This window comes from Myiozetetes cayanensis, unplaced genomic scaffold (genome assembly GCF_022539395.1).
Source record: "Myiozetetes cayanensis isolate MyiCay16 unplaced genomic scaffold, myiCay2020 scf5-8, whole genome shotgun sequence".
NCBI lineage: Eukaryota > Metazoa > Chordata > Aves > Passeriformes > Tyrannidae > Myiozetetes > Myiozetetes cayanensis.
The window spans coordinates 9416833-9439559 of record NW_026087742.1 but is presented as its reverse complement, the minus strand read 5'-3'; the positions used below and the strand labels follow the sequence as shown (position 1 = coordinate 9439559).

Sequence of the window (22727 nt, the reverse complement as noted above, 5' to 3'; positions counted from 1 at the left end):
CTCCAAGAAAACATATTTATTTGATAATCATGTTGCAGAACTGTGTCTGGGAAAGATCTGCAAGTGGCACTTTAACTGTGTTGTGCTGCAAACCAAAAAACCAATCTGCATCAGCTTTTTCCACTTCGCATTAGAGGTGTAAGGAAATTCAATATTTAAAAGCTAAATACCACCACAGGCTTCATATCTCTCTTTGTAATCACTTAACCACACAAGTAATGACCCATAAGAAAAAAATCTATCATGATATTTACCACTTCAGCTGGATACAATTAAATTATACAAGTTAATGAGTTTTCTTAGTGACTGAGACCACAAAAGTAATTCCTTTTTACTTTTGCCTTTTTTTTTTTTGAGCAAGGACTATGATTACTTCCCCCCCTTTCATTTGATGGTTCTTTGTACAATCACTGCCCTGAAAATGTCAGCTTTGATTTAAAAGGAATGCAGACGTTAAGTCTCCTTTCCTCAGTGGAAGTACAGGCACTTTTTTTTTTACCTCTTTGGAATCAAGGTACAGATCTCTGTTCTCCTCTAGTGATGCTTTGTGCTACCAGTTCCTCCTTCAGCTCATCCAGAATGGCTAGATGAGATCTACCCCACTCTGGAGTGGAAAAAATATGTACTGTTTACTTAAAATACATTAAAATATTCTCAATTCATTATATTTCTTATGATTTGAGAGCAATAGAGAGGCATTAAGGAGCTAGGAGGTACTAAAAACCAGCCAAGAGTTGTAAATAAGCCCCGGTGCTTTGCTGTGTTCTGGTGTAAACTGCTCCATTTTCTTTTTCTCCTCTGCCTGCTCCAAGCCCTTCCCTTTGCCCTCACGTTGGTTCCCTGGAAGCACAATTATCTGAGCCCAAGCTCTAGGTCTGCCTGCCACCTTTACAAACCTAGAGACACACTATCCTTCCCAAAGTTGGAGCTGGAGTTGTGCTGCTGACGGACAACTGCCTTTCCTTCTCATGACGGTGAAATTCCATATTCCACTGATTGTTTAATGATAAAGGTATTTGGAAATAGTATCTCATCTTTGAATCAAAATCTTCCTCAGACTGAGAAGAAAAGCAGGATCCTGGTACTCACTAGTCATTCAGCCAGATAAGCAAATCCAAGGAACTTGTGAGGGGAGGGGAGTGGCCTTTAGTAAAATCTCATCAATCTGCTGTTGCCTGTGTTATGACACAAGCAGGGAGGAAACACTTGCGATTTGTAAGAGCTTTGCTGTGCCTGTTATATGGGATATCATCAGCCTGCAGGAACTCAGGGTCTGGCCTTTGCAATTTTAATTGACAAATCCTGAGTTCTGTCTACTCATTGCCTCTCTCCCCTCTTTCTTGGCAATGTGGAAGATGGACCCCAATGACTTGCAGTATGTTTTGCAAATATGTACTGAGAGCGCTGCTGCTTCTCTGTCTGTGACTTTTGTGTGTATGTATAATTATGGAAGTTCAAAAACCTTCCGGGCAGACACTGCCAAAGAGGGGCTTTTTAAGTATTTTTTTTTTTTTTTTTAGCCAGTAACCTTCTTCTCACAAAGTGAGATGGATGAGACCAGAACACCATAAAACCTTAAAAGATGAAGGACACTTTATAATATCAGTGCATTTTCTCAGAAAGCAGTAGTAATGCATCTGGACTCTATTATATTTAACAGGATTGTTCAGCTACATTTAAACAACCACAGCAAAAAACCAGAGTACTCTGCCTTGAAAATATATTCAGGGGAAGGCAACCTGAAGTGCCTGGAGACTGGCTTATATTAAGCTGTGACTATGCCCTGAAGAGTTCTTAAATAGTTGTTTTTTCCGTAACTTTTCTCTCATGGGACTTTTGCTGAATGAAAAACTTCTTGAGGAGAACTGCACATGAGAAATGTGCCTTGTGGTCTGCTTGTTAATAGAAATGTTTTGGTTAAATACTGTACATTATTAGCCTCAGATTTGTTGTTGGAGATAATCAAGCCATTTATAGAGGTTAATTCTGCATTCATCTTAAAGAAAAGAAGGAAGTAATAACAATGTGTGGTATTAATGGTTAGCTTTCCAAACTGGAAGGCAGTGAGATCTGAGGCTTTAAACTTGGCTCCACAACTGATAGAGCAAAATAAGTCCATCTCTCTTACAGCTTGGGAGTTAAAGGATGGGTAACTATCTCCAGTTGAAATCCACAGGTCATGGACTTGTACCAGAAATAACTGGGTGTGTTTGTGAGTTTGTAGAGGCATCAGCTTCCCTATTCCACCAGCCTTCCAGCATAAAAACACATTGCAACACTCAGGGGTTTTGTTTAGCTTCAGTATTAATTTCAAGCTGAATTTTGCCTTTTTAATTTATTTGAGGCAAATTTTTTGCCTGGTTTATTTAATACCTTTAGTTCTTCCCCAAGAACCTCGCTATTACTTTTTCTTCCTCTCACTTTGGACAATCTCCAAAACTTATTAAAATGGATAGTTTTTCATTGGGGTTTTTATGCCTGCTATTAAAGAGAACTGAAAGAAAGCATAAAACTGTCACAACATTATATCAGCTTTACATATTTATGAAAGGACAGTAAACTTATTATGTATGATAGCTTGTATTCAGTAGAGATCTGTACTGTAAATGAGTTCAATTCTTAGCACTGAACAGTTACTACTGATCTTTAATCTGTCTTTGGGAGTGGCAAATTACTACCAGTATTATTATTCTTACTCTCAATCTTGAGCTCTTTTCATGTAATATGATCCCTTCTGGAATGATTTAATTAGATTTTATATGACTGTGATGCTTGAATAGCATTGTAGAGGTTAAACAAAACTAGAAATTAGATTTCAGGAAATAACAGTTCTGTGATCTGCTTTAACCTGGTGCTTATTTCATTAATGAAGTCTTCAAGAGCAAAACATGCTACATTTCGTGATCTTTAACAGTTTAAAATGCACAACATATTTCACAACAATAGAAACAAAAATATATAGAAGAAGGAGTGTGAAATATTAAGCCTATTCTGGAAACTAAACATTAGGAAGATAATAGATGAAAATTGTATTTGTCCATGTGTAAAAGGATAATTTTTCTAATTAGTACAGGGTAGGAGCAGACTGGTAGGTGTTCAGCAGGAGGTAAGAAAACTCCCTAGGTCATGTAGTGTTATGTCTGGGGGGAACTGAAGAGCTTCTGCTTCAGCATCTCTCTCTGTGCTTCTCCACCAACTCTCTCACATCTGTAACCCATCTTATTCAAATTACACCAACATCCAAAATATTACCCTTGACCTTGTTTGACCTGACCTGAAGTCAGGTGGGGTTACAGACCTGTGCTTTTGCCTAGAAGGAATTCATGCTACTTCACTGAGTACTTTGCAAATAAGAACATTTATATCACCTAAATTTCACCTGGAGACTTGAGTAGAATGTGCACATTGAGTTGAGAACTTTCCCCTGAGCTGGAGTAACTTCTGAAGCTCAGAAGCTCTCAGTGAACACTTGTTCTAAAATGAGAGAGTGCTCCATTTGTCCATGGCAAGGACTGTTGGTTAGAGTCTCTATTTGAAGGGAAATATACTGATTTTTAATGGATTTTAATTTTAGTGTGACTATTATGTACATCTATTCATTTTTTTTATGCCCAGATTGAGTATCTGCAGCACAAGATTACAAGATAATTTAAGTAGTAAAATATCAGAGTTACTTCTTACTTCAAAACAGCTTTGTGCTAAAAATTTTCAATTCTCATAACAAAGAGCAACAAGAAAACTGCTTATTTTCCCCACCCCACCCCCCATTTCTAATCTTCCACCCTATTAATTAAATTATTATTATAATTAATGTCTCCAGGGAATTACTACATTTGTGTCCAAAGAAACCCACCCATATACAGTGTGATTTGTTGCCATGCGGTAAATTTACGTTTATGCCTTAAAAATCTCATCATTTAATCTTTTCGTGATTATTGCCACAGATGTTTCTTTGCTCATTGGCATTTGAACACTTTGCATAGATGCAGGTGAGTATCTAAGACCTTAGTTTAAAACAGTCCTTAAATACAGCCTTCTGCAATCACTTTTATTATTTACCTTTGCAAATAATATAGAGCCCCTGAAGTATGTATTTTGCTGGTCCATTTACCTCATTTTTTGACAGTTATAATCACTTCATAAAAACATTTGCCTGCATATTTAGAATTTACATCAGTTAAAAATCTTTTAAGGGATTTAAGTCATTGTTCAGGAGTTTACTAACCTCAGCCTAAGGTTAAGAATAAAATTCACTTATGTTCTTCCACACATGGTGCTGTTCACTCCGTGACTTGCAAAGATCTGGTCCTGGCTGACACCATCTCACTGCATCTAAAATTAATTTCAATTCAATCAATCCTCTAGTTCCAAATACTTATCTGTATCTAATCCATTCTCTTCTTTTCATGCGGGCACATGCATGTCTGGTTTCTGTGAGCATGAGGGAGGGAAGCAGATGGCTTTAACAGCAAGATTTTCCTCTTACTTCTATTTAATATAATATTTTCACAGGAAAATAATCCCTCACACGATTTATTAGGTATTTCTTGAACAGGAAACCTAGCAAGCATCCAAGTCATCTTCATTCCTTCCCCAAATATGTATTATACCATCCAAATGTAACACTTAGTAATTTTCTGAGGAAATAACCTTTTTTGTAGTTGTCTCCTTAGTAAGGATGTTGTTTTTACATTTTAACTACGTCACCGGGACTTAACCATGGGCAAGTCACACAGAAATTGGTTTGTGCGTACCCAAAATTCACAGAGCGGTGGTTTGGCCCAACCAGAAAGAGTTTGCCTACAGCAGCCAGTTCTTCCTCTTCCCCATATGGCTGTGAAGTGTTCCCCATATAGGAAGTGAAGGAATGGCTGAGCACACGTGATTTATGACAGTGGTTATATTAAGAAGCAGACTATGCACTTCTAACTCCTGCTAACGGCTTTAAAGCTGCACTTCTGGCATGAGCCTCCATTGATTTCAAACAAACTAATCCCAGTGTTCCTATCTTTGCTTCTACGGGTGGTGGAAGAAGCCAACACCGTTAAAGCCCAGCCTTACATGTTAAAAAGAGAAGCATCAGCCCCATGGAAACTCCATTCCCGGAGGGATGAGGAGGCCTGGCACACGCAGTTGATGGAAGCAGGTCTAGAGATTAGCACAAGTGTTACTCTGAAGAATCACTCTTTCTGGCATGTTTCCACAGCCTCCCAAAGGAAAAGCAGTTCAATGTTTAACCAAAGCTAATCCCTTCCCCAATTACCACTGCACAGCTGAAGCTGTAGCAGACAGCCAGTAACAGCACAGTGGTTCCCTGACTCCACAAAGGGAACATCTTGGGAAAAAACACAAGGAAAGAGGCTTGATATTTGCAAACCCCAGCAGTCCTGGGACTTGTATTAACTTTCAGTTATTGCTGTTATCAGTGATACCAAAATGCCTTTCTCCTTTCCAACAGCAGCAGGAAGACAACTTGCTTTGTGTGAGTGTGTTTGTGACACAGCATTTTAATGGTAAAAAGGACGGTGTTTGAGGTTTAAAGGACAAAGTTCTGCCAGGGTGGCTCGCTTGGAATAGCCTGAGTAACACTGATGATATCACTGTTGATGCACATAAGAGCTGAAGACCTAAGTTTTGGGTTGATTTTGTTCGACTGAAAGGGCATTGCTGTGGAATTTTTGCAGGGACCTGTGATCTTTAGCATTTGTTTTGTATTTTTTTTCAGATCTCATGTGAATTGAAATAAGAACCTAGAATAAGCGCTGTTTAATTTTAATGACTTAAACAAATGCATTTTATCATTTCATCAGGCTTATGGATTATTTTTTTCTCCATCATTGAGCTATACAACACAAATATTGGCTTTACAGATAAGGAATTCAATTAGCATTTCAAAGAGGTCAAATTCACTCCCTCTCATAGCAAGTTCTTATTTGGGATGATTGGGAGCCTCAATGAGATTAGACAGCCTAACAAAATTAAATTATATACATAGGGAAAGAGAGGATAATGTTTTATTTTGGTATAATAAAAATAACCTTCCTAAAAATCATTCCAGAAGCATTTGAAAATTTGGGGAACAGAGCATTCATAAATACCAGGAGTAGTATCTTACCTGATGGAGGTAATTGAACCCATTGAAATCTAGGATTTTCAGATTTTAGGAAAACTTTTAAACTTGGAAAAACATCTGTATATGCTTTAACTTTTATGCTTCTAATTACCATTAGAATTTTATCTGCAGTGCACTTCTGTCTTGCAGGAGAGTTAAGTTCTCCCTGAGCAAAGGAGCAGCATGGTCCTGCTGCATATTCCAGCCTTTGGCTACCTTGCCAATTGAGTATAGAGAGTGTGGGCTGGTCAAGAGGCCAGGAAAACAGGGTCCTGCTGTAGTTGTCTCTCCCAGGAAAGAGATGCTGATGCAGTTGAATGTCCCCCAGCACATGCTGAAGTGGGGCAGCACAGCTTCCACTGCACTCATCTGCTCTCCAGCTCCCGGCTGGGAACAACAGCAGCACCAGAGCACAGGGAGCTTGTTCCTCCTCCTTCTAGCAAGACCTGGGCTAGAAACTGCCTGCACAGTGGGACTTCCACATGGTGCAGTGGATCAAGCTTCCAGTTTTATCTATGCTGCCAGAAAAATAGACAGGATCCAAAAGTGCCTTAGGCAAAGCTGCACTCTGAGGAATGAATCCATTCTAGCAGAAGAGGCAAATTCAGGGTTTTTTATTTTGTTAGGGTTTTTTGTTTGGTTTGGTGTTTGGTTTTTTTTTTTATGTTCTGTTTGTTTGTTTTAAAGCTGCTTTTTATAACAAGTAGGATAAGCAGGGGAGGAGAGCAGTACTGCTCCTGCAGAAGATTCTGAAAAGATGAATATAAGTAAAAATGAGCAACAGTACTACTTAGAGTAGCACACTGCTACAGGAGGCAGTAGGTGTAAACTCAAGCGCTTGTGACAGCTTATGCCTGTCCAGGTGAGGATTAGAAGCAGGCTCCCAGTGCTCTCTCCCAGTTTGTCTTCTCATTTTAAAATGCATATTTTGCATGTACTTAGTAGATGCCTGACTTCTCCCCCATCCTGCCCTTGGCATTATAAATCAGAATCTTATACTCACATGGCTCTTATTTCTGTTTAAGATGTCTTTCGATCACCTCTCGGTATTATCTGTTAAAAGAGAACCTTCTCTTAAGGTAAAACAAGAAAAGTAGTGTGCACTGTGAATGTTTGTGACTTTGAATGATTTTCAGGGATTGTGACTTTGCTGAAAATGAGTGCAAAATACACAGAACTGCAAGCTGACATAAAGATTTATGTAATCACCACTTATCTTAGCATGTGTGAGGGTTGGCTTCTGCCTTAGTGGTGACCTACCTTCCCAAGCCTTGCATTTAGTTAGTAACAGCATGATAACCCTGTTAAAATGCAAAATATTGCAGCCTGTCTTTGATGCTGACTTCAGATTAAATTCAACTTCTGTGTAGGAAGATGCAACTCTTACAGACTACAAAGCAAATGTAGCCCTACTGGTTCTTGACTGCTCTATAATAGAAGTTAATGTCCCAAGTTTGCTTCAGAAGTTCTGCCTTGAAGACAGCAGATGTGTTGCTAAAGCCATCTGGCTCTTTTTTGAATATAATTTGTATGCCTATAAATAATCACCATGCATATGGGCTGCATTTCAACCGTGTGTTCCTCAAACTATGTAAGTTAAGATAATTTATTTCTTCTAGTCTTACAAAGAACTTCTGCCATACATTCCTGTCCTCTTGTTAATATTCTTGCAAACTGTCAGAGTAAAAAAGCAACTTATGTGTACTTAGAAGCCAGAAAAAGTTGATTAGACAAGGAAAAACTAAAATACCCCTTTAGGCATAAGCAATCACAGGGTTCTTTTCAGTATTTTCCAGCATTTGAAGTAGCAATTTAGATTCCCAGAACTGATTCCAATCTCAAGGCTGCACGTGTGGCATTAAGGGAAGTGTTAGAAAAGGGATGCAAACAACCTCAGCCAGAGATAATATTCTTCTGAAATTATTTGTGCTTAGTGTGCAAAAACCTAATGTGTGAACTCTTGTTCACCTTTCCATTTGGGATTCTCTTACTGATCAGCTGCATAGTTATGACTCATATGCATAGAAGATTTCCTGAGCCAGCACTAAATTTGGCTCTTCTCTAAAATGAAAAAAAAAAAATCTCAAAACTTTCAACATAAGTATTTAAATCAATCTCCTGTTGCTTGTGTTCTGCTTTATGAGCTAGTGTAATTTTGCTGTAGAACTTTCCAGTCTATATTCTTTAGCCAAAAAAAAAAAAAAATTTGAATATCATTTGTTCATATTTGAGATTACCTTTCTGAGTGTCACAAATGAGGAAAAAAAGATGGTTGTCATTCATGTTAAGCAAAAGGAAACTCATTTTTTGCACTTGTTAGCATCAACAGACAAAAGAATTCAGACAACCTTTTAAGATGACAGTTTGAAAATGCCTATTATTTATTGGAAAATAGCAAAAGGCATTGTTGCATGATTACTTATGAGGGAACAGATGACTTATAGACTCTTAGCTACATATAATACACAATTAATTGTGGTTTTATAATTTTTAGGATCATGAAATATGTGATAGTCCTTGCAGACCGACTCAGGATTTTGTGAGGAAAGGACAAGAGCTTCTTGTTACTGTAGAGCACAATTGTCTTCAATTCTTTGGAGGCCTCCAGCTCAGCATCAATTTATTTCTATTCTTAGATGAAATATTTGAGCAGCCTTTTGTGGGGGGGAAAAAAAAAAGCATTTACAAACTCTTAACATCACTTAGATACAAGAATTTTGTGGAAATGTAAGTGCGACCGTCAGTTTGTAGAGATGGTTTAGTTGTTTAGCTCAAGAACTTCAACTATGTTGTTATTTCACTTCGCTTAGGTGTGATATAAAAAAGGTCTTCAAGTCCACTCAGAAATAGAAAGCCAAGTGAAAACTAATTTTTTTTTAAATAAGAGTGTTATGTAAATATATACCTACAGCTCATATATGTAATGTGAAAGAATGGAATTCCAGAAAGTAGAAGAATATTTTACTTAGCATTTCACTTTCCTTACACGTATTGGTTTAGTATGACTGGTTAGCAACCTTCTGAACAAATCTTTACAAACTGACAGAGGTTGATTCAGTGGAATTTAAGAGCCTGTGTGTGTGTGTGTGTGTGTGTGTGTATAATTATTTTTCTCTCTGTAAGGCTTTTGAGAGGAAAAATTCTGAACTGTATGGTGGCACTCCTCTTGGTAACCATCTATAGACCCTCCTGGTCATGCACCTTGGTTTTCCACAGCGATGTTGGGCATGTTGGACTTCAGACCTGCTTTAGGGTGCTATTGGAACAAAGTCAGCCAAGCACTCACTTTTTGAGACCCAAAGTGTTGTGAAACCTGATCTCCTCACTGTGAGCGAGCCACAGACTGCCCTTGCACAAAGGGTGGAGGCATCGAAGGGTGGTGGTACATCCACTAAACAGCACTTTCCAAATATCCTGTGAAATTGAAAATAGCTGTTTCCTTGATACTAGCTTCATGATCAAAGCTAGAATTCCCATCCCCTTCCACTTTCTTCCCATGACTATAAACTGCCTGAAAATGTTTGTTTGATTAGACTTCGTGGTTTCTTTTACTGAACATCTGTACAACACTTGTGTCTAAAATCCTTTGAAATCTTCTTGCCTCCCTTTCAAATTCTTTCTGTCATACTTGTATTGCCTCAGTTTTGTTTTGCTGTTGATTTCTGTTTGAAGCAAATAGAACTAAGGCTTTTGAAAACCATAAAATGGTGTGTGTGGCCGCATTTTCAACTGCATCTCTCCTGCTCTGCCGTCACTCAGGTTGCAGGCATGGTGCAATTAGACTGTCTGTACAGTGCACTGTTCTACTGTGAAACACCACTAAGGCAACAGCTGTTGATGCTGATGGGGAGAATGGGTGCATATCCCAGAAAACACAGAACTCTAATGGCAGAATATCCCCTGTAGCAGCAGTGTTACTTTCCTCTAGCTGGCAGTGCTTTCTCCTAGTTTTTCAGCTACTGCCCCACTGAAAAGACAAAGCTGCCGGGGATGAACGATGGAAATATTCTTCAGGATGCTTATTTCTGATTTTTATGGTGTTTTGTTGACTCTTCCATCCACTTCTGTCGTCTCTATTGCTGCCCATTTGCACACATCCTCTTAGAAGGCTGAGTTCCATTGTGTGGCGCTGTGCTCGTTTTGGTTCACTCAAACCAGTTGGCATCATAATTGTGAGGAGTCATGGTATGCTACAAAGAAATCATTTTACAGAACATACAGAGCACTTGCATCCTATACCAGTTAGTTTGTAGCAGACCTTGTTCAAAAGGGTGGTGCTTAAAACACGGCCCCAGATTGGAGAAATCCAAAGTATGTGAGTGAATGGCACTCTTACTGTGATGCACGGCAGGCTGGCCATCTGAGTTTTTTTGTTTTGGAGCAACTTATCAGTAAATGTCCTTAAAAAATTTCAAAATCTTATTCCTTATGAAAAGCATTTTTCATTTGGAAATGACACAACTTAAGCTATGGTCTTCTGGTTTTCTTTTCTCTGTTACCATCTGAAAGAACTCAATGCACTAATTTTCTGGGAATTTAATAGCACCTTGTGGTCCTTTTAAGGACTACACAACCCAGAAATTCTATCTATCGGTCTTGGGTCTTGCAGCAGCTACTGCAAGGTGAGTGATGGGCACGTATCACATCACCTTGAACCTTGGAGGTTGCTGCATTAACCCTAGGGCTGTGCTTGCCACACACACTGTGCCTCTCACCCATGAGAGGAGCTTCCTGGGACGGGAGAAGTAGAGCTGTTGTTCCACAATGTAAAAATTCACTGTCCATGTTAGGACTGTGGGTAGTATGTGGTTTACCTCCTGATGTTTTCAATCACTGGAACGGCCATACCATAACCTCCATTTCATTCCATAGCTGCTACTTTTCTATTTTTAACACTTTTTCTATTGGTTTTGTTTCATTCCCCCTTATTCCTGTCACCACTGAGATCAGTGAACACTTGAAAAGCTGTTTTCCTTATTGAAGGAGGCCACACAAAGCTCTTCCCATGTGGCACGAGCTTATTTTTTTATTCTAACTGTAAGGTAGCAACTTTTGCTTGCTTAAGTTATATGACAAAGTTGAGAATCAGAAAGTTAGGGTAAGGAGTTAAAATGATGTGCCTTCATAGTGCACTGAGTTCAGCAACTGATCTTTTTGTCTTCACAATTCCAGAAGCTTAGTAACACATTTTAATAATCATAAGAGATCTATAAGCCAGCTTGTGAAGTGACATTAGCACAACGACCATATGGATGATTGTGAAATATCTTGTTGAATTTTTAGGAGTGTGAATTTGTCTAGAGTCATGTCTCCCTGAATACAAAAATAATTCCTCTTCTGTTCACTGCGAAGTCTTAGTTTCTAACAACACAAAGCTTTGTAAACTCTGTTTTGTAGATTTTTAATTCTCTCAAGATCAACCTTAATTATCACATATAGTTTTTTTTGTAAAGGACCTGAATATTGATAGTAAACTACACGCTGTATATTTTATTGGTGGAATAAAAGTAGCAAAATAATGACAATATAAGGTTTCTGTGACAGAGCAGATATCAAAAAGCTGTTTCAGTTGCTGTCTCTAAAGTAATTTTTCTGCATTCCACCCATCTACCTTTCAGACTTTCTTTATGAGCACACAAATTTCCCCTTTTATGTACACATGCCCTTTTCACTATGTGCCACTTTCAGCTGTTGATGAATTATTGATTTCTCCTGTCACAATTCTTTTGAGTTACAGTACTCATGGTACTGAAAAAGAAACAAGATTCATTATTTTACCTTTTTTTTTGAAATGTGTTCCACTCTCCTTAGATTTTTTCTCAATTTCCTGTAAGGCAAAGAAAGGGGTGTTGAAATCACCACAAGGACAGGGCACCAACCTGCACCCTAATAGGATGGTTCTTCATAAATATCAAAGAAATTGATGAAGATAGCAACAGAGTTCAGGAGTGTTTCTGCCAGAAATCAGTTCTTCTTCCCAGTGGGGGGGAATAAGAAACTAAATGTTTACTAAGACATTTTTTCCTCTTTTACTATGGGTTTTCAGTCAGCCTTTTGAAGGATATCATGTTTTATAAACCTGCTGTGAGCTAATTGGGTGTGTTTACCTTTCTTTTAGAGATAGCATACCTTTCATTGCAACAGAGGGAGGTTAAGAAAACAAACCAAAAAATTAAAACCATTAACCTGTTCTTTTTTTTTTTTTTAAACTTGCAATATTAAATATCAGTGGTTAATTTAGACTTCCAAGACCAAGGGGTTTGGCTTAAGTAACTTTCCCTTTAGCTACTGTGGGTTTATTTGTCACATACAGTCATTACCTGCCCTTGGACCGGTGGTTCTGCTCCAGAACTGCAGCCAAGGGCAGAGACAGCCCTGGCCACTGGCACCAGGAGCCCTGATCCAGGTCAGCTCTGCTGCCCCCTCCCTCTGCCATCCTGGGTTTGGCAGAGGCCAGTTATGGACAATTCAGAGAAATATGTGAGATTATCACAGCAAGCAGGTGTGAGATGTGTTTGGTCTTTTTCTGTGGCTGTTAGAAGTTGATATAAGACCTGGGGGGGTGTAATATAACTAAAACTCTGTATTCGTACTATGAGTACTATAGATAGGACACTTGGTATCCAAACACTGTTGTAGAAATGTGTCCATCTTGTCTCAAATACTCTGCATTGTAGAGTTCTATGGTCTATTTGCAGGCTGAGGAGAAATATAAAAAAAAATTTAGCAGTTTTGTCACTTTAAACGGAGTTGAATATTCACTGGTTCCTGTAAAGTTTTGGTGAAAGGGATTTTTTTTTTCTTTTTAAGAATTCCACAAATTGCTCTAAGGTCTTTGCTGATTCATATCAATACTAGACAAAACAAATACACATTTCTTACCAGGAGTAACATAATGAAAACAACTGTAGTGTGTGTGCTGATAAGTGGATTGAATGATAGATACATTAAAAAAACAAGGAATTCATTGATTATTATATGAGTCAAATACTGAACTTTCAGCCCAGAAACAATTTTTTTACAAAGCTTTCAACATTTTGTTTCTGTGTGATTATACATGTCATTTAATATTTGCAAGCAAAATACAATTTCTCTCTGCACTGAACTCCATAAACATCTTGTCAGAGAAGTAAATTCTTTGACAATCAAATGCAGGATGTGCAGGAGAATGTAGTCCAAGTTTATTGTTGTTTATGTAATCTGCAAATCAAATGATTCTTGGCATAACAGAGGAAGAAACTTCAGTAAGAATCACTTTTATGAGCGGATGACATATGTTTGTGTTAGTAACCATGTACCCTTGCAGATTATTCGCAAAAAATGAGGTTTTATGTTCAGAGACAATGGAATAAAAGACAGTGGCATACCTTTTCTCTCTTATCTGAATCAAACTCAAATATATCATGATGTAGCAAACATTTCCATTTCTTGTTCTTAGATTATTTCTATCATTATAATGCAGAGGTTATTTTGAAATAACAGTATTTTGAAATTTTATTTTAGAATGCATAGAAAATAGGAGCTCAAGAGAAAGGAGGTTGCTGGTCCTTCCCTTATCCCAAAACAGTCATGACTGTTTGTCATATCCATTTTTGAAAACTTCTCTGGAAAATTTATTCTTCCGCTTGACTGTTCTTTCAATTAGACAGGTTTTTTTACCTTAAATGTTTTTTGCCTACCTTAAGTTCACACACACTTCACTGTTAACTGTGCTGCTTCTTATATTGTCTGCTGTAAATCCTAAAAGCACTATAAACAGCCTCTAGGATTTTCAGCCTGATTTTCAAAGAGCTTATTAACCCCTTGCAGCCTGATGCAAACTTAAAGCCAGTTTTGCTTTCTATCATTCACAGAACTCAATGAAGCCAAAGCCCAGCTCAATAATGATTCTTCTAATTTAAAGGAAACCTTGAGAATTGCTCACTTGAGTAGATCTTTACCAGAAAGCTGATCTACTTCCCCTTTTCTGTAGACTTGTTGTGCTATGCAGCAGTTTCACAGTGATTTCCTCTAGACCAAGTTCTGGAGCTTGTTTGTGACATGGGCATGTAAAACACTGCTTTACTAAACTTAAGGCATATGGCATTTACTGTTTCTTCCCCAGGGAAAGCACAATATTGAGTCATAAAAGGAAAAGGGGATTGTGTTTGGCAAAATTTGTCCTCGACAAATACCTGTGGGCTGTTGTTCACTTAATTTCATTTCTTAATTTGCTCATCATCCTTTTATTAGTGGAGGCAATTCCTTTCACAAATTATGTCACTGGGCATAAATAACATTTTATGTAATTGTTCCAAGGATAGTTTCATGTCCAGCTACAGGAACCATTTGTACAAAATAAACTCAATCCTAGAGTTCTAGGCAAATTCAGTATGCAGTTGGAAAAGGGTGGTTAACACTGAAGTGGAGCCCTTTTTCTTGATGAGCCAGATGTTGTGCATTTAGACTTGTAAGTTCCACCCTAGATCTGCTTGGATTCAGGCAGGAAGTGTTTACATTGGTCATCTTCTGGAAATCATTTTAAACATAGGCTTTGTTTAAATTAAGTCCACAAGAGTCCACGAGGAATCTCTCTCCCTTTAGTTATTTATTTTCCCCTCTATGCAGAGCTTTCTAGAGTCCTTGATTCTGGGCTGGCAGATTCTCTGCTCTATTTTTCACAGCTGCTGATTCATTTTTCTTTGCTGGCAGTTTCTTGAAATTTGACCTAGAGCTGATAGGTTGCACGACATGAAAAGGGATGTATGAAAAACACAAACCCATGTTTCCTGTGGGAGATACTATTCAATTTTTGTGGGTGTTTTTCTGGGTTTTTTTGGAGGGTTTTTTAGGATATGGCCTAGTATTAGGAAGAGTCTTGATCCAAAGATCTGTTTGCTAAGATTGTGACTTATTGCCACAAATATTTCTTATCAAGTCCTAAACTCAGTGAGTGCCTCACAGATCTTTTGTCTCTGCTTCCTTCTCACAGATTTGAAAAGTATTATGATACCAGCTGAGGGAATGAAAGCATCATGCTGTACAGCATGTAACCTCGAGACAAGTCCTTTTTTTAATCAGGACTGTTTAGAATATTTTATTTGGATAGTGTGATTTATTGCAGTAGCACCTTTTATGAAGAATATCCTTGTAAACGTTTAGGTATAATTAATAAACACATAGACATCGATACAGATGTGTATCTGAGCAAAGACAACTGAGGTCTGAGTCTATTCTGTTATTAATGCTTTGGAGCAATCATGGCCCAGCACACTTGAGAAATTCAGTGGGAGCAATAGGAATGACATCCCAACTCTTTCATTAATATGTGCAGCTGGTGCACTCATGTCATTCTTTCACTTGCCTCCAGAAGGTGATCCATCCTTCAGTGTTGTTCTGCTGGTGTTGTATTTGATATTATGCGAAAAACCTTTTCGCCTCTGAGTGATCGTTTTCGCTCCGGCCAAAGAAATAATTGATTTGTGTCACTGGTGAAACCGAGCAACAGGGAAATCCAGCAGCAATCTTTCCTCTCTTACAAGCAAATGGCATTATAGCTGTGCACTCATTCAATCTGGTATTGCCAATCCACTGCCTCCCCCGCTTTGCCTGCAAATGTCAGTCGTTCTGTTACGTAAGGTCAAAATCTAACATTAAAATAACAGCAGTTGTAAGACTCCATGAGGACTCAAGGCTCATGCAGAACACGAAACTGGATGTGAAAGTGGACATGAACTTATACCAGGCACTAGCACTAGTTACAGATGAGGAAAGTATCACTGCTGGAATCAATGCATCTTATGCATTCAAACTGAAAGTAAACGTGTGCGTGGAACTGCATGTGTTCAGACAAGATCCGAATCAGCCCAAGAGTTTTATCACTGAACTGTGCAAATGCATCTTATGCAAGTGCACAAGGGAAAGAATGAAAGCACATAGCTCTGAAAACTGAATATTTTCAGTTTTGTTCTTCCTGCTTTTGTCTTTCCATGCCCAATCTCAATGCCTTCAATGGGAAACAGTGGGACATCCTTATCCAAAATCATCATAAAATGTTGATCTGGCTAATCTTTGTCTGATTTGAGCAGCTTTTATGCCATTCAGTTGATGTCATTTTCACTTGCACTTCTCTCTGACTACAAATAATATATGTATGTGTAGTTATTTCAGGGCTATTTTCTCAAACAAATTGTTCTAAGACAATATCATTTCATCTGAATGTGCTCTGTAACCTCTCTAGTTTTAACCCATAATCCCCTAAGTAGTTGTCCTTCATCCAGTCTCTGGTGTCCTGAAATATATCTGTCAAATCTGGAGATGAGGTTTGGGGAAACAGCACCAAAGTCCTTTCTTTAAAGGAAAAACTGCTGAGTACTATATGACAGTAGCATTGATACTCATAGTTTTTAATGCTATAACATAAAAAAGAAAGAAAAATATACAAGGATTCATAATCTCCCTCTATATCTTCATATAGTAATTTATGCTCAAGAACATGTACAAACACTTAAATTTCAAGACATTAGTCTCAAAATTATGTCTCCAAAGCTTTCTACAGTTTTTAATCAGTCTTCCAGTATTTAAAAGCTGTTTATGAAATGACTGATTTTTATTTTTTTTTTACTGGTATATAATATTGGCATTTAATCAGTAAGTAAAATTTCTTGTAAAATCAAAAAGCCCAAAAAGAGAGCAATTTTCCCCCAGAAGAATGTTAAGTCTGCTGTTAAAAATACAGCTTTTATTCACAGTTTATTTTTTAGTTTTGTATGGCCAGAATTATTTATGGAAGTAATGTGGGAGAGGGTTTTTATGTCTCTTCTTGCCAGTCTGTGGTCATGTTCCCTTGTCCCTTATGTCTTCACACAGTTTTCTTTGTATCTATCCGACCTGTGTCGTACAAATTTTGCTTTTAAAACCAAAATGTTTTCTTACACAATAACTGAGTTCCTTTGTCTAAGAATGTCAAAGAGCCAGGTTTTCTGTAGCTGAATATTATCATAATGTCAATCCCCTTCCTCCTCCTTTCTCCAGCTATACAACTTAAATTTTCAGGCTTTGTTCACTTAATCACAAGGGAACCTTTTCGTTCCCTTTCTCCCCTTATAATTACTATTTTTGTCTGTGTTCAGATTCCAGCCTCACTGCAAGTGCACGCAGAAGTGGTGGCAGCTGTGACAGGTGCCTCTTTGAAGCCTGGGAAGCAAATGCATCTAATGAAAGGGCTTGAATCCCCTCTCTAAAGGTGTTTGTGGATCGATTCAAAAAATTTCATGCCTTTCCCATCGCTGTGCTACCCAGTGTTTCTCTTAAGCTTAGTTTGACTTAGTTGCAGAACTTCCCTTCCTCAGGAGATATTGGCTCCTGCAGAGGTCAAAGGCATCTTTTATGAGAGAAATGCCCCAGACCTACCGTGCATGTTCTTTGATTTTTGACAGACTTCAAATGCAACCTCCCTGGAAAAAAAGCCTACTCTCTAGCAAGTGTCCTAACATCAGACCTTTCCCAGATAATGGGACAGGCAATCACAAGTTTGTTGGCCTTACTAAATTACAACTGGTGATTTTCTTTGTTTTGTTTTCCCTTTCACCATGATTTATGGATTTTAAACCTAATGAGGGAGGTACGTAGGTTAAGGGTCTAGAAAAACTGTCAAAGGCTTGAATCCAGCATTGCCAGTGACTTGTTTGTAAACAAGATTTTTTATGTATTTCTATATAATTCTTATCACTGCATAATCAAAGTTCATCAAAATAAAGAACACCTTGGTCCCATCACATCCATTCATTCATTGCTTTTGGCTGCTGGTTCAGCCTGATGGGCAGCATAAGCTGCAAGAAGCCTTGGACCTGTTTGCATCCAGGTTTTGATCCTTTCAAGGCTTTCAGAAGTTTAGTTATCTCTTCCTAGCTCACGGTGGCAGCTCAGCCTATAATTATTTGTGCAACACCTCTCTTCTCGAGCGGTGGGAATTTGTATCCTCATTTGGAAAATGAGAAATTGAGGTTGTATTAAGCATTTTGTGTAAGGTAGCAAGGAAAAATAGGCAAGCCAAGAGAATAGCCAAAGACAAAGCACGCTTCTTAAATTGTTTTGTATTTTGGAACAGTGTCTAAACTACTGCTGCATCCTGTCTGCCACTCCTGAAGTGTGAGCTTTATATGTGCTGATGGGTTTCTTTTTTTTTCCATTTGCATTTTTGTGATCATAAGGAAAATAATATTTAAAATTGCATCTACTCTTCATTCTCTTGCTGTCTTGTATAACAAAAATCATCAAACATCTTTTTTGTTTAATACTTAATTATCTTTATAATTGCTCACCACAAGAATTGCAAACCTTTGCCCTTCTTTTCTCAGATTATTTATTTTTTGTGTGGTTTTGTATTCTAGAGATTCCTGAAATGTTTTTAACTCAGTATCCCTAGTGCATCCCTGAGATTACTGCAATTATCCTCATTTTCTTCATGTGTAGTGTGTGTGTATAAATGTTAACTGAAAATATTTTCATGTTCACCTTTGAGAAATTAACCATCACCCTCAAAAGAGGGTTATTTTAAGATCAGCATCGCTTGGCTTTCATTCCTGGTTTCCTAAAAAAAAAAAAAAAAATTATCCAGCTGCATGCAGAGTGCCAGCACAAGCTCCACTGAGAGAGTTTTATCCAGAAGTGCACTTTTGTTATGAACTTGTTGCAGTTGATTTTATCAATTTTGCTTATACACACGGGTAATTCCAGAGTTAAATACTTTAATTTCCTCTTAACTGACTTTAATTTATCATAATTGTGGGTATTTAGGCAAACCTGCTCCATTTACACTCTTGAATTTATTGAGAGGGTACCCAACAGTGGTAAATAGGGAACGGGATGCAAAAGGGGAGAGAAACTAAAAGTGTAGGTTGAGATGAACAAAGAAGCACATTTCCTGAGGAGTAACTGAGGGAATTTTAGAAACTTTTACTGGTGCCTGAGACCTCTTTGCTAGAATAATACACTTGACATGACACAAGGAAGTGTATTCTTACTGAAATAGATGAAGTCATCTTACAAAACTTGGAAAAACCTGTGTCAGAGGAAGCAGCCACAAAGACTGTGCCTCAGCTTCTCAGTTGGGTAAATATAGTAAATCATTTCCCAGCAGAGTCAAACAGGAAAACGACCTGTGAACAAAAGAACAGGTTTTTTTTTTTACACTGAACTAGATTGCTTTCTCAATGAGATCTTATTCAAGCTGTAAAACCAGGTGAAAATGACTTCTGGCGAACTTGGCAAATTCTCTAATATTATGAGGATTGCTTCAGCCCTTTCAGGAACTCAGGAGAAAAATGTGCCTTGTCAAATTTGATCTACTGCTAAAGAACCCAGAACCATTAGTGCCCTGATCCTCAAAAGGTAATGCAAAGAGCAAAATAGTTTTGGATGTAGTTGCTTTTCAGCTAAAATACAATTAAAGAAATCCCCTAATTATGTACATGTAGAGTCTGTAGTAACGTTGACATTGTGTGTTTCACTTGATATGTATCAAAACCTTTATATAGGCTTGCAGTGATTGAAAATTAATCCAGAATTTCAGGAAAGGATACAGATGTAATAAATCCCATTCATTCTAGAATATGAATCCTTTAATAAATATGTCTAATCAAAAACTCTGTATTCATTTGTACTTAACCAGTTTCTTAGAGATAAGTGGAACCTGTTAGTAGCAACTGGATTACTTCTGCATAAATCAAGCAAAAAACTTTATCTTTTGAGATGGACTTCTGTTTCACGCATAGGGATTTAGGATGTTCCCCAGAATACACAGATCTTTTATATATTCATTCTGTATTACTTTGGTTTAGCCTGGAAAGCCAGACCACATAGGCTATGGAGAAAATATAACAGCTTGGAAAGCTTTGAAGACTTTTAAAACCTATAAATCATTCCTTTGCCATATTTTTATGTTCTTTTATAGTCAGATGTGTGCTTGAGGCAATCAGAATAGATAAGCCTTAAAGTGTATGTCATGCAATAGTGGATATCACGGTAGTGATATGGAAAGTGGGCATCATGACAGCACAGCCTTGAATGAAGCACATTGTAAAATATATTCTGCATGTTTATAAACATAAATTCTGAAAACACACAGAAAGGGATCTTCACATGGATCCCTTCTTTTCACAAATGGTTATCTGTATGAAATGACTGAGAAATGAGATAAAGTTTAGTAGTAGAAAGGGAGTCCTGTCATCCCAGAGTGAATGGTTTCTCAGTGGTTATGCAATAAATGTACTGGTAATCTAAAGTTAATTTAATTTGACTTTTATAAATTTTCTGTTCCTGTACATTATGAACCTTAGGAATTAGCTTGCATTTATTGTTCAGAGATACACTATCATATCACTCTAAAGCTATTTGTCTTCTATGGCCTTCTAACATGAAATACATATAAATGGCAAAAACCAGAATTTTAAGAAAGTTTTCACTCACAAAATTACTTGGAAGAAAATATTAACAAAAGATTTTAGATCACTTTTTCATTGAAGAAATATATTGTTTAAGCCAGAAAAAAAACACCCAAGTACATGATTAAAACCTAATAACAGCAGTTTGGTCTACACTTTTCAGAAAGATTCCACTTAAAATAGTGTTGGCTGAATAAGGCAGAGTGTAAAGCTGCTGCTCAAAAATATCATACCACATGAGCAAACCAGATAGTGCTGTCATAGCAATCAATTCTATTTTGAGCCTAAAATTTCCTTTTTCATTTCCTTTGTGGTACATAAATATAAGTCATCTGAATTTCATCCTAGAGAGAAAAATGGGAACACCATTTAAACTGCAATAACTTGTTACATTATTTTTTTTACATGTAATAATTCCAGTGGTCTTTCACTTATATGCCATCAAACTTTGTCCACTTAATAAAATACCATATTTCTTCTCTAGACTGAGATACTTGCTTTAAGACTACAAAGGAGAAAAAGAAAGTGGTGGTTTATGATGATAAGATGATAGGAAATGCTAGCATAGTTTAAATGCAAGTAGCTTCTTTAAAGTGTGTAATATTTTCATGTCCCAAGGATGTTTCTTGAATTTTCACCTATGACTGCGAGTATTTCAGTGCTTCAAAGGTGCCTCAAAAAATCCATCTCTTCCTTAACTTTTCCTGTGTCAGAGGTTTTGTCAGGATCTCTGAATGATTTCTGTCCAATAATGGTTATTTGAATCTGCTATTGAGACAATCATGGTATTCCTATACATGGTGCAGGCACCATGATTTGAGATGCTCTAACATGGCTTTTTTTCTTCTTCTTTTTTTTAATTAATACCATTTTAGAAATTATTTTTTGATTCTGTTTTAGAATCACTACCTTTCTTAGTTATAAGATTTCAAAATCCGTATGACAAGTATGTATTTTACCTATGTAGGACAGATATTCTCTGGCCTATTTTGTTCCTGTTCTGAAAATCACATCTTGTCCTTCATCTGTGCTGTCTGGATCTCTGGGATACTGAGATCGGATTTCATAGGAGCTGTCACTAAATTCTTCAGTCAACTAAACAAACTGATTACTCACACGAAATGAAAATTATGGAATTTGAGACTGAGATAGATGGCTCCTCATGTCTTAGTATAAAACTAGAAGCATAATAGAAAAATGTAAATAAAAGTTGAAGTTATTGTTTGAAAGTTCTATTCATGGCATAGATGTCTAATTATACATTTGAGTCACAATCAAATAAAGTTGAGAAAGGCTTAGAGACAGCATTTTCTATCTAAAATAGGAAATAACTATTTTGCTTCATCCACTCTCAGGCTTAACTTTCAGTGCCAAAGAGCACCTTTTCTGTTTCCAAGCAAAGCTCCTCCTTTCATCCAAATGTTATCTATTTTTATAATGCCTCAAGCTCAGAAATAGATGTTGCCATTGTATGCCCAGAAATACAATTTTTAAATGTAACTACCATATGAGGTATGACTGACAAGCCCTGCTTAGTTTTAAATTCAGTTCTTTGCCCCTTAAGATTGAAATCATCCATGTTTCTTTAATGGTATCAGCAATATTTTTTGTCTCCCCTATTGAAAACCTACATGAAGGCAATGATACCACTATAGCATGAATTTGCACCATTTCTAGCTTCCTGCCTTTCAACATTAGAGTCACTCTTGTGAAGTAGCTCCAGTCATTGAAAAGCAAAAGAATAGTCCTTAGGGATGCTGATCAGATGACAATATGAAAGCTGAGAAAAAATTTGGAAGTGCTAATAGGTGGCTTTTTCATTCAAAAATGCACTTGTTTAGAAACAGCAGATAACAATGAGTTGTAGCAAATGTCCATTTCTATTAATTCCCCTTTTTTTTTTCTTTTGTAGAAATTTAGTGCTTTTTACTAGGTGTGAAGAGGCTTAACAATGTAACAGTATAAAATTCAAATTAATACTCCAAGCTAGTTAGCATATTTCTTGTCCCTTTATTTTCACACAAATACAAAAGATTTTGTCAAGGCTGGCTCGTGGAGAGATTACAGAGGACAAAAAAGAACGTATCGAGCATTTTTTGCCCAGTGGTATCCTACACAGCTCAAAGGTATACAACTCTAACATCTGATAGAAAAGCATGGGTAAGAAGATCAAAAGAGCCACATCATCAAAG

The 22727-nt window shown here is 37.3% G+C and overlaps 1 protein-coding gene across 13 annotated transcripts in view; it reads left to right on the top strand.

The window, feature by feature from the left end:
• Positions 1-22727, top strand: part of ROBO2 (roundabout guidance receptor 2) — a 1049785-nt gene that overhangs the window by 466314 nt on the left and 560744 nt on the right. The window lies entirely within an intron of this gene.